The sequence below is a fragment of the Suncus etruscus genome, chromosome 16 (assembly GCF_024139225.1).
Source record: "Suncus etruscus isolate mSunEtr1 chromosome 16, mSunEtr1.pri.cur, whole genome shotgun sequence".
Classification (NCBI taxonomy): Eukaryota; Metazoa; Chordata; class Mammalia; order Eulipotyphla; family Soricidae; genus Suncus; species Suncus etruscus.
The window spans coordinates 24,676,206-24,688,822 of record NC_064863.1 but is presented as its reverse complement, the minus strand read 5'-3'; the positions used below and the strand labels follow the sequence as shown (position 1 = coordinate 24,688,822).

The following is a 12,617-nucleotide window of genomic DNA, read 5'->3' as shown; positions in this document are numbered from 1 at the left end:
ATATATTTAGATGATATTCTAAATAGCCTTTTAATCATTAGCAGTGAGTAGACACACAAATGAATCTTTTATCTCTTATAAACGAGTTCATTAACTATTATTAATAGCAACATTAGCTTAAATAATAGTAGTTTTACGATAATAACAGATCCCTATGTTTTGCACTATCTTCAAAAGCATTTATTACTATTAATTTATTTAATCTTCACAACATTTATAGTCAACAAAAATATACATTACATACCCTATTGCTTATATAATTCTGTATTAAATTAAGTACTAAAAGTTCTTAAAATACGTTGTTGAATATATTCAATTATATTCAATTTTTATCACTCATGGACCAGATTTAGTAGGTAATTATTTTGAATATTTAAATACATTTTAATATATAAACATTTTCTCATTGCTATATAATATTGAGCATCTCTACTTATATTATTGTTAAATAGTTTTGATATTGAGAGCTGCATTTTTACCTATGTATAGGAGAGTTTTTTTTTTTTAAGCCTCACTTACCCGTATGCCTACAAGCCTGGTGAAACTCATCATTCTGTTCTGCAAACCATATATTTCTTAGGCCAGGAATTCTACTTTCTTAATCCCAAACTACATGGAAACACTATTGCATTAATGTGAAAATATTCTTACATACATTTTAATATTGTGGCAAGTGGGATGTCACTCCTTTTCTCAGACAGTATATAGCTTTAACTTTCAGTTACTCCAACAGAATAAATAATTGACAAATTTTTAGTCATAGCAAATAACATTTCTTTGTAAGGAAAACAATGTGAACAGCAGATGTAATATTAGTAGTCATGTGGTATAAACTACTCAACAGATATTTTCAAGGACCTAAAATTTAAACCTTCACCATTAATAAACACATGCAAAATGCAAAGAATAATGGTAAGGCTTTGAAAATAAGCTGCAGTCACAGTTTATATATTATATTACATTATATTGTATCATATCATATATCATATTGTATCATATCATAGTATATTATATCAATGTTATATCATATCATATTATGTTGTTTTGTTAACTTATGCTATATTTTATATTATGTTATTTATATTATATCTTATGCTACAGAACTATGCTTTGTCCACAATAATCTGATATCTCAAATGATTGTTCTTTATTCATTTTCTATATGCACACATCAAGTTCTTATAGATAATCTCTCAATTAATACATAGCTGAAAGTTATAAGTGGAAGTTCAAGGTGCTTGTTTTACATATGTGAGTCTTTTCTACTTGTACATGAATATTTGAATGTAATTTTTATTTTTCTATTCTAATAGTTCCTATAGCTTACCTTTTACCTTACTATATATATATATATATATATATATATATATACATATACCTTATTTTATACCTCTTTGCTGTCAGAATTTAGTCTTTAATACTGTAAATCAAAATAGCTATATATACAGCACTATCTTAATTAACACTTGGACTCTGTGAACATGGGATTTAAATGTTAAATTATTAACATGCTTCACAATATCTAGGTTCTCTGCTAGGAAACCTCAAAGTCTCACTGGCAAGTTGTGTCAGATGTTTGTTGAAGTCATTTGAAAGTACCTTTTCTTAGATATCTGGCCATTGTCATATGACATATTTTATTGAGACTACAATTTCCAGAAAACATATGTGACCTCTCAAAGTCTTTGAATTTTCTTATATCAGAGTATGATCTTCCCAAATTTTATTCATAAATTTACTTTTTTGGTATTTGGGCCAACCTGGAGGCGCTTCGGGGGTTACTCCTGGATCTGTACCAAAAATAGCTCCTGGCAGGATAGGGGGACAATATAGGATGCTGGGATTGAACCTGGATCCGTTCTGTGTCTGCAGAGTGTAAGGCAAATGCCCTACCGCTGTGCTATCATTCCAGCTCCAAATCTTCCCAATTTTGAACCAATCATTAGGTTCTCTCACATCAAATCTCCACGTTGCTCTGAAGTTCTCTAATTCCTTAATTTGTTGCTATACAGAAACATCACTCAATAATTTGTTACAGGCATTACTAAAAAGCAGACTGGTACAGAAAACCATAGGCCATTTTATATACCTATGGATTACTGCATATATACACTTTTCCAGGAACAGGAAATATAGAGAAGCAAAATTTTTTTCACTCTCCACAATTATTTATTTGCTTTACTTCCTTTGTAAAGTTTGTTTCCCCCTTCTTTTAGTACATTTCAGAAAAAAAGAGAGAAATCTTATAATTCCAAATATTTTCCATGCACATATTAACTGCTTATAGATAATTTCTGAATTAACAGATACTTAAACTTTACAGGTGGAAATCTATGATGCTTGCTTTGCATATGGCTGAACCATGTTCAATTGTGAGAACTAAATGTTCCTTTAGTCCCACCAGAAATGCTACCTAAACAGATACCCAAGAGTAATCCTGAAAACAATGTATGTGATGCCTTCCACAGAGCAATATATATATATATATATATATATATATATATATATATATATATATATATATATATATATATATATATATATATATTGTGTCCTAATCATGTAACATCACATCTGGGACATTCCATTATAGTGAATCCATTCTAGTCAAGGGAAAAGTATTTTGTGTGTATGTGTAGAATGGAGTGTCAAAATCATTGGACATATTGTAAAATGTCTTTCATGAACCCATTTTAACCTAAGCAAATTGAGGTAGGTCTGATTTGTTTTCGACAATGATTTCTGATTAGTAAAATTACTCTCTGAAAGCTCTACATAGATTTCTGTGGATACCTAAAATATGGAAATATATTTCAGACATGGAGTCTAAAGAATCAGCTTAGAGAAAATCTATAAGCAAAATATAAAAGTTTAATACAGTTATGAAATGCAAAGTCAGTAAAAGATGGAAGTATTTCCAGAGAAAAGCGTGTATGCAATTTTCTGGCACTCAGATAAAATAAAAAACTATTGGAATATCAAAATAAGTTGATTGTTACAAAACAATGGACCATAAGTAAAGGAATGGAATGGAAGGAAATAAAATTGAAAAGTTAACTGAACAAATGCTGAAAATATCCACATTATAACAATGAATAAAAATTGTGTAAGTTAATGAAGAGCATTATTATTATTATTATTATTATTATTATTATTATTATTTTTGGCTTTTGGATCACACCTGGCAACGCTCAGAGGTTACTTCTGGCTCTAAGCTCAGAAATCACTCCTGGCAGGCTCAGGGGGCCATATGGGATGCCGGGATTTGAAACACCATCCTTCTGCATACATGTCAAATGCCTTAACTCCCTATCTCTCTGGCCCCATTGAAGAGCATTATTATAGTTCAAAAAGTCTATTTTTTTTATTATGACTTCAACTTTATTACTGGAAATTTATCTGAATATATGAGGGTAAGACCCTACTGGAAAATATGTGCTATAAGTTAATCTCTACGTCATAAGTGAATATTCATATGTGATACCACCTAATTGTTTTATGTAGCTGAAGTCAAGTTCCATACAACCCAGAATATCATCCCTCTCAAGTGCATCACACCAACTTAGCTGTCACTAATATTTCAGATAGCCTTGTTCACTGGGATGGTCATGTTTTTCCCCAAGCTTCAATGCCTGCTATCCAAGAGCCTCTTGTTTCAAATTGTGCCATATTGTCTGATTGCTCTGCTTCCTTGTTATGTTACAGTATATTTTGAAACATGTTGTTGAACTACATATTTCTAGATATGTAGTGGCAATTAGAGCTTTACCACTACTTGTGATTTCAGTCAGTGATTTTATCCAGACATGTAAACATCTTTATCATAATGATTAATAATAAGAATGACCACTTAGGTATCACCTCATTTTTCAAGCAATCTCATATTAAATTTTATATTGTGTTTAAGAACTACACCAAGCCTCATTTTTTTGCACTAAAATAGCATCAATAATGTTAACCTATATAACCCTTTTCTATAAATTTTCTAGTTCTCAGGTTAATTGTCACATCCTCAATGTAGTTCAAGTCCTCTGCAAAAATAAAAATTACATCTTTAGTCTTTCAGTCTTCCTTCATAGGAAATAATCTTTAAAATGTTATGTTGGGGCTGGCACGATAGCACAGTAGTTTGTCTTTTATGTGGCTGACCCAGGCTTCCCATATGGTCCCCCAAGCCAGGAGATATTTCTGAGCACATAGCCAGGAGTAACCCTTGATTTCACCAGATGTGGCCTAAAATAAGTAAATAAAATGTTATATTAATTTTTATTATTATTTGTATAGTATCTTTCTTAATATTCTCTATCACCTCATTCAAATTTTTAACTTTGAACTGCATTTCCAGTATATGATATTTTAAAATAAATATTTTAAAAATTATATAAGATTCAGTGGTTCTCCTGGGGTATAATATACCAATAAGTCTAAAGGTTTCTTAAATATATAAAAATAAGTTGCTTTAGGGTAATTTTAATTTTTTATTGTATAAAATGCATAATACATAAGTGAATAAGTAAAAACATTGTCTAAGTCATTACAATTCATATTTTTAACTCTCTGCTTCCTTAATGTGTAAAATTTTCACACATTTTTTATGGAAATTCCAGTGTAGCTGTTAAAATGTATACATATGTATACATTACTCCAGAAAAATAATTTGAGAAAGTTGGCTGAACTGGAGAAAGCTGAGTATCTGGTGTCAAAAAGTTTAAGTGAAAAATTAAAGAAATAATAAAAATTTGTCATTTATTATTCTATTTTGGTCAAAGAGGAGAAAGTTGATGGGATTTCTATAGTGATGAAAAGGAAGAGATGTATAAGAATGGAAGTCTTTGCCAATTAGATGACATTATATATACTTTCTATGCACTATATACTTTACACTTCAAAAACATGAATATTAACACTTCTGTAGGCATGTTCCTGTAACAATAAAACAATTGTTATTACAAAATCATAAAGTAAAACATAAACATAACATTTAATTCTCCATATTTATGTCATTAAATATACAAAACCCAAATCTGTGCAATGATGCCTCATGATTCTAAAAGTAAAGTATGATAACTAGATATCATTACTCTCATGGGGAAAGAGGGAAGTAAAATAAAGGAAGTGCTGATCTGATGGTGATGTAGGCTATAAGGTAAATGAGTCAAGAAAATGACAAACTTATTACTGGGATCAGTGCCGATATGAACGAGATGCCAGAGAACAAACTTTCTTGAATGGAAGAGGGAAAAGGAACTCATCGTGAGCTGAATGATCGCCTATGATTCAGGAAATGAGCTCACAGGACTCTGAATCTGTTGGAAAAATGATTTGGAAGTTTTCAATTTAAGAACTATGAGAAATAAATATCACTTTCTTTTTTTTCTTTTTCTTTTTTAATTTGATAAAATACATTTTATTTATAAAAAGAAATATGTTTCATCTGTGCAAAAAAGGCAAATATTCTATTTCATTCACTCATTCAATATTCAACAAACATTTGAGTAGCTGCTATGAGACAAAGACTATTCTGAGTATTTTACACAAAAGATAAACCATAATTAAGAAAGATATACTCCCTGTTATTTTTAATATAATTTTTATTTTGATCATAGTGTCTTACATATTGTTGACAATAACATTTTAGGTACATATTTACATAAAATCAGGGGGGATTCCCATCCCCAAATTGCCCTCCCTACCCCTCCGTTTTTGTCCTACCTCCCATTTCCTCTTCCCTCACCCCCAGGGCGGCTAGAATATGTGGTCCCCTCTGTATCCAACCCACTACTTAGTAGTCTTGCACCTGTTTGGTCTTGATGCCTCCCTTATCTCCCCCTCTAACTGTAGGCAGGACTAGCTAGTTCAAATTGCGTGGTTTTGCCTGAAAAGGAGGAGATAAATAAACTGGGGTAAAAGTCTAATACTCCCAAAATGGGTGGAATCCTTCTAGAGGCTCTCATCATCGATTTGGGAGATGAAGGAGAGAAAGAAGGTGAAACACTCCACCAGTACCAAAACAAGTGTCAATTATCCAGTGAGGACTCCAGCTATATCGATAAGCACCACAAAAAAACAGACGAAAAACAAAGCAAAACAAACAAACAAACAAAAAACAAAACAAAAACAAACTATAAATCACCAAGCCTATGATCTTTTTGTCATAGCAACCTGAATAAAGTAAGACATCTCTTCCAACACTCTTCCTACTCACCCAATCGAACTATAAAACCATTGTTATTCCCTTAATTAACTAGAGATTTTGTTCAAGAGCTACCTCTCCTGAATTTTCATTGACTCTCCTCTTTTAATCACTTTCTAAACTATGGATATTTCATAAAAGAATCTTTTTAGCCATTAAATAAATTTGTTCTGCAGTTATATTTATCATAAGCCTTTATTTTATGTTGGATTTTCCCCAATGTAGGCCCTGAAACAAGAATTATGATGTCACTTATTTATGAAGAGGAGGTTCTATGATTTGGGGTTGACATAAAGAAGTGAAATTTAAATGAAATTTAAAATGATGTGTTATAATGATCAGACTAATGACACGGATCAAACTCTGGAGATTTTGTAGAACAAGTAGTAGAGTTGTTCTTGCTTTGGTATCAAACTACTCTGGCTTCAAGCACCTCTTAAATTTATTGCTAAATGTTACTCTTTTCAGAAAATTAAGGTCAAATATAATTCTAATATGGTACACCATGTACCAGTTCTAATAATAGTCCATTATCTGTAAAAATTCTAATAAGTTTTTAAGTTTCTAAACCTTTGAATATTGCAACGAAAGGTCTCTTTTTTTTAATAATCTTTGAACTATGTCAGTGCTGTTAGCAATATAAGACACAGTAAAGAAACCAAGGTCAAGAGTAAGGAAAAATCATTGCGTATTGGACCTGCCAGAAATTTGCAGTACTGAAGCTTCTAAGTCTTAGTTTAATATGACCTAATGACTTCAGAGGTTTGAAGTCACTCCTCTGTTCTCTTTTCTCAGATCTGCTGTCACATAAGGACTAGTCAATCACTGTCTACTTTAAAATTGCCAACTTTTTGTTCAAATGCAATTATGTCAATATTGATCCAGAGAATAAAGCTTCAGTTTCCCTTTCCTGAAATCACACTATAATTGAATCTAATTGTCTACCAGAGACCAAAAGAGTCCCAAGAATAATTAAATGTGTTCCATTCAGTTTGTTTATCTTCAGTGAGTTTGTATGAATAAAGATAAGAAAGGTGAAATACAGGAGTCCTGAAAGTTTTAGATATTGAAAATTTATGGTCCAATGGAATATTTTAATAGATAATTATTAGTTTTAGAAAGTATGCTTGGTGCTTTATATTTTATTGCATATAAACAGCTTTTATAGAATAAAATACAAATTAATTAGAATCTTTATATTCTATCATTGACTTCACCACCACTCACAGCAAAGAAAGTTGGAAAGTAAGAAAACACCTTTGTTCCAATGAAAAGTATTTCCTCTCTTCACTTCAAGTCTTTTTGTATACACTTTTGGGTTTTTTCTTTTTTTTTTTGAGGGGGGTCACACCTGGCAGCTCTCATGGGTTACTCTTGGTTCTGCACTGAGAAATTGCTCCTGGCAGGCATTGGGTACTATATGGGATGCCGGGATTTGAACCAGCATTTCTCCTGGGTCGGCTGCTTGCAAGGCAAATACCCCACTGCTTTGTTATCTCTCCAGCCCCTGTGTTCACTTTTTTAAATAGAATTATTCATAAAAATTTTTGAAGTTTTATTAAGATCTAAATTTTAAGATTTAAAATTTTATTTTCAAACTACTTTTTCTAGTTTCTCACAGTATCAATCTCACGTTATTCAGCTAAGTTTTAAATATAGAACATTTATCAATTTAGCAAATTTTATCTCTACCATTCCTCGAAATAAAGTTGGTAGAAATGAATCAAAAACTAATTCTTCCCTTTTTTAATAAGTCAATTCTCTTTCCCTTAAACTTAATACTATAATTTTTGACCACAATGTTATCTAAGGGAAATGTGCAAATTTAGGGCTAAAATATGTGTATAAAGTATATATATATTTTATACTTTATATATATATACATAAAGTATAAAATATATGTAGTATGGGGTCAGTTGTTGAGTTGTCTATATTTGTTCTAGGATATATCCTACCAATGATGATTTTTTAAATATATATATACACATTATTAACTGTCATATTATTCAATCATAAAGAAATAATTAGTATAGCTAATAGTAACATGAATAATTACCACGTTTATATTTTTCTTTTTAATAGACAATTCTAATATTAAATGTTTATATCGGCTATTTCTCTGAAGGTGATCATCGTAATACTCATTCTAATAAAAACTATAGGGCTCTTCAAAGGATTTGAGTCATTTATTTGTGTACTGGTTTGGCCAGTGTTATGACCTTGTTTCTAGATCATGTATCATTTAAGGACAATAAGTTAAAACTAATTTTTTTAATTTTTGATAAAATATTAAACATATTACAAAAAATGAAAAAAATCCCTATACTGGAATAAGTTTTAGTTTTCCATCAAGAGCTATCAGATAATTTTTTACCTATTCTGATGAAAAGAAAATTAAATAAATGTTAGCAAATCTATATCTCTTGGGAATTGAAAACTAGTTCTCAAATATATTTTATATCATTTTCTGAGTTGCCAATTTCAATAGAAATAAGTCATTGGGGACAAAGAATGAAAATAACAGAACATTACCATGTTTAGGCAAATTTCATGACTATTTTTTATTTGCTGCAGAGTATTCCATTGTGAAGATTCTGTAGACATGGAGAATATCACGTTCAATTAAATGAGTCACAAAGAGGTGAAGCCATAGATGACAGTGATGACAGTATTGAAAAATCACAACTCCTAAAAGAAAACCAGAAATAAATATCTGTCAAATAGGATGCAAATGGGGGCCGAAAATTGGGGACATTAGTGGTAAAATGTTCACAGAGTAAGGAATGTGTGTTTGAACATGGTACAAGTGAAGCTCAATTATGAACAACTATAACTTTTTCTATTTATGATTCAATATATAAAAATCATTTTCCTGGAGGGGTGTCTCACTAAAAAAATCATTTTCCTTATACACAACTATTAGACATAATGCAATTTAGAAACAATTCCCAGGATAATCTACCATAGAAACATTTGGGATTACAGAAAATCTGGGTATAATAGATTGCGTATTTTTGAAATTACAAATGTATTTAAAATGAATTTCTTGGCTTGCTCTCTAAGCTTCAATTTTCCTTAAACACATATCTTGCTAACTTTATATTTTCAAGTTGGAGAAGTTATTTTCATTCTTGAACACATAGATACTCTTACATTCTATGACTTAATTAAATTTTTTTTCAATAAAAACTATCTTAATTTGGTCTGTGAGCTTTCCCGGGGCGGCACAAGGCATCAAGGCAGACCTCCTACCCCAACAAGCCACTACCCACTACCCAAGTGAAGAGATACCCACTCAAGCTCTCACCTCGTTCCCAGCAAGAAAATACAACCAACACCCCGACTGACTCATGCAATGTGGCCCTCCTAATCACCTATCCCTAATGTGGTCTGTGGCTTGATACCGGAACTAGCTCCAAAGGACCCCCACTGCAAGAACTCTACCCAAGACCTCCCTTCCTGGACTCCACATCTCAAGGAAATCGCAAAAGACAATGGGAAGCCTATGATTTCATCATAAGTATAGACCTATATAACAAAACCTCTTATCCTGTTTCTCCCCAAATGTAAAGTGATCTCCTGTATCACTTTCTCTTTTATTTTATTTTTATTTTTGTTAGTTTCTTTTGTTTGTTTGTTTTGTTTTGTTTTGTTTTAGTTTTTGTTATTTGATTTGATTTGTTTTACTTCTTTTGGGTCACTCCTAGCGACACTTGGAGGGTGCTCCTGGCTCTATGCTTGGAGAACGTCCCTGGTGGGCACGGAGTCCATAAGGGATGCCAGGTTGTGAGCCAACTTGCTTCTACTGGAAGGACAGAAGCCTGGTCTCCATGCTATCTCTCCGGCTTCATTTTATCCCTTTAATTACGTCTTTTATTTACTCTTTTTTTTTAAAGAAACTTTTTTCCTTTAGATATGTGTGAGAATATATATTCTTAGTTTTTGTCGGGAGTCTGTTTTCTTTTCTCTCTACCCCACAAATCCACCAGCAATATAATGTAGCACCACTTCCTTCTGCAAAGACATATTAAACAAAGGAGAAATTGTACATATAAAAACAAGCTCTTATCTACTAGGGATAAGAACTTATATTTGTTTACAACACAAGGACATCTCCCACCCTGAATGTGTGTCATGTGGAAACAACTTAGGCTCCAGGGATCTAGACACTGACCATCCAACCTTGACTCCTGGATCCCATACATAGAAATGACAGAGTTTTCCACAACAGCTCCAGGAACTAAATCCCCTCCAGGGCATTTACAATGCTGCTCTGACACCAATATGTGCCAGTTCTAAATTGATAACCTGACAATGAGGAAATGGGAACAACTTGATCTAAGAGCAATTTGTCTTTCCTCATCAGCTATCGATAAGACAAAATCAGAAAACATGTCACCCTTTGATCTGTGCAAAAGCCAAGATCGCTATATACAGATGACTGGTTGTTGCAACTACACATCAACATCAACAACAACAGCAACAAAAAAGCTCTAGCCTAACTTTTGGTCTACAAAACAAGATCTTTTTTGGTCAACAAACAAGATCTCCAATTCCAGAGGTCTGACTGAGACAACCGCAACTGAACGAGTCTTCAGGAAACTTAACGAAAGACTTTATCCCAGGCTCCATCCTAGGAGCAACATAACAAACAAGACCACCAACTACAGAAGATGGATTAAAACAACACTGAAGAAACATAACTGCTAGAACCACAAAGAAAGACTTCAAAAGCTCCATTCCTTGAGCTGCACAGCCACCAAGATCTCTACATACAGAGGTCTGATTTTACCACCCATGACGAAGCAGAAGTCTTCCATACACCACGAAAGCAACAAGGGGAGAGTAAATGATCATGCAAGGAGTCTATAGTTAATTCTATGACAGTATACTTTAGGGGTGGAGAAACCCTATATCTCCTAAGCCAAGGGAATTTCCTCTATAATATCCCCAATAGTTACTGTGCCTATGCAGGGGGAAAAAGAAAAGGAAAAAAAAAGTTACAAAACAATCATTTTTACACATATTTATTTATCGATTGATTGATTTTTTGACGTTTTTTTTTGGTGTAGAGATTTAAGTTGATGTCTCCAATATTATTTTATTTTATCTTATCTTTCTCTTTCTTTTTGCACTCAAGCATGATTTGATTTCAGAACCGAGACTATTGTGTGGTGCTTGTCTTTATTGCTGTAGTGCTCACTGGTTATTTAATTTGATATTCTTTCTGTATTGTTGTGGTGTTTCAATTATCTTTTTCACATCCTCTCTCAAACTGAGGTTGGAAGCCTCTAGAGGGACTCCGCCCATTTTCAGCGTATTTGACTTCTTTTATTCTCTTATTTTGTACCCCAGTCTATTGCTTTTTTCCCTTCAAACAAAACCACATAACTCAATTTATCTAGCTCTGCCTCTTAAATAGATGGGGAAACAAGGGAGGTTTTACAGGACCAAATAGATATATGATCACTAATAGTAAGCCAGACAAAGAGGGGTCCACTTACTCTAGCAGCCTGGGGGGGTGATGGTGAGGTATATGGGTTGTTCAAAGGGAACTGGGATGGGGGGAGGACATATTTGGTGAAGGGTATTCCCCTGATTCAATGTTAATATGTACCTAAAATACTACTGTGAAAGATATGTAAGCCATTACGAAAAAAATTTTGTGTTTTAATCAGAAAAAAAACTATCTTAATTTGTGCTCATTATGGCAGCACATATAATAAAATTGGAATAATACAGAGATTAGAATGCCCCTGCTCAAGGATGACACGCAAATTCGTGAAGTGTTTCATATTTTTAAAAGAAAAATAAACATCTTAATTTTCTCTATATATTTCTAAATATATATATATTATATTTATATGACTGAATCTGAAAAATATCATATTAAATGCATTCTATTCTACCCTTTGATAAGTGTGTTTTATGCTTACTATATCCAGAAAATAGGACTTTATTGCTAGTTTTCAAGCTAAAATAAGATTTAAAAATATCTTAAGGTTATTAATAAAATGTATTTGGTGCCTATTTTGACTATGCTATAATTTGAGAAGAAACAAAATTTTTTAGAAGTGTTACAATTGTTCCAAACAAACCAAACTTTAATTCCAATTTTTAATAGAGATATGAGCTTATGAAGTGCAAGTAAAAGGTTAGGTTAAAAATTTAGATATTTAAACTTATGCCTAAAGAAGCTACAACATCATATTTTTGTGTCAAAATGTAATATTTTATTGTCTTATTGTGTATCAACATACTAAAATCTAAACAATAAATGAGGATTCTACCAAAAATATGAACTGAAATTTAACTAAAAGGTTTTTAATTACTTATTTATAATTATTAAGTAAAATACAGTCTTAATATATTGTCTTCAAATTATATTGGGAAAAATAAGATTTGAAGAAAAGTCCCAAATTAA

The 12,617-nt window shown here is 32.0% G+C and overlaps 1 non-coding gene across 1 annotated transcript; it reads left to right on the top strand.

Moving 5' to 3' along the window:
- The first annotated feature begins 11,891 nt into the window (after positions 1-11,891).
- On the top strand, positions 11,892-11,994 carry LOC126033125 (U6 spliceosomal RNA). The gene has a single exon (XR_007504279.1). It is a non-coding gene; the product is annotated as a U6 spliceosomal RNA (small nuclear RNA).
- Positions 11,995-12,617: the final 623 nt, after the last annotated feature.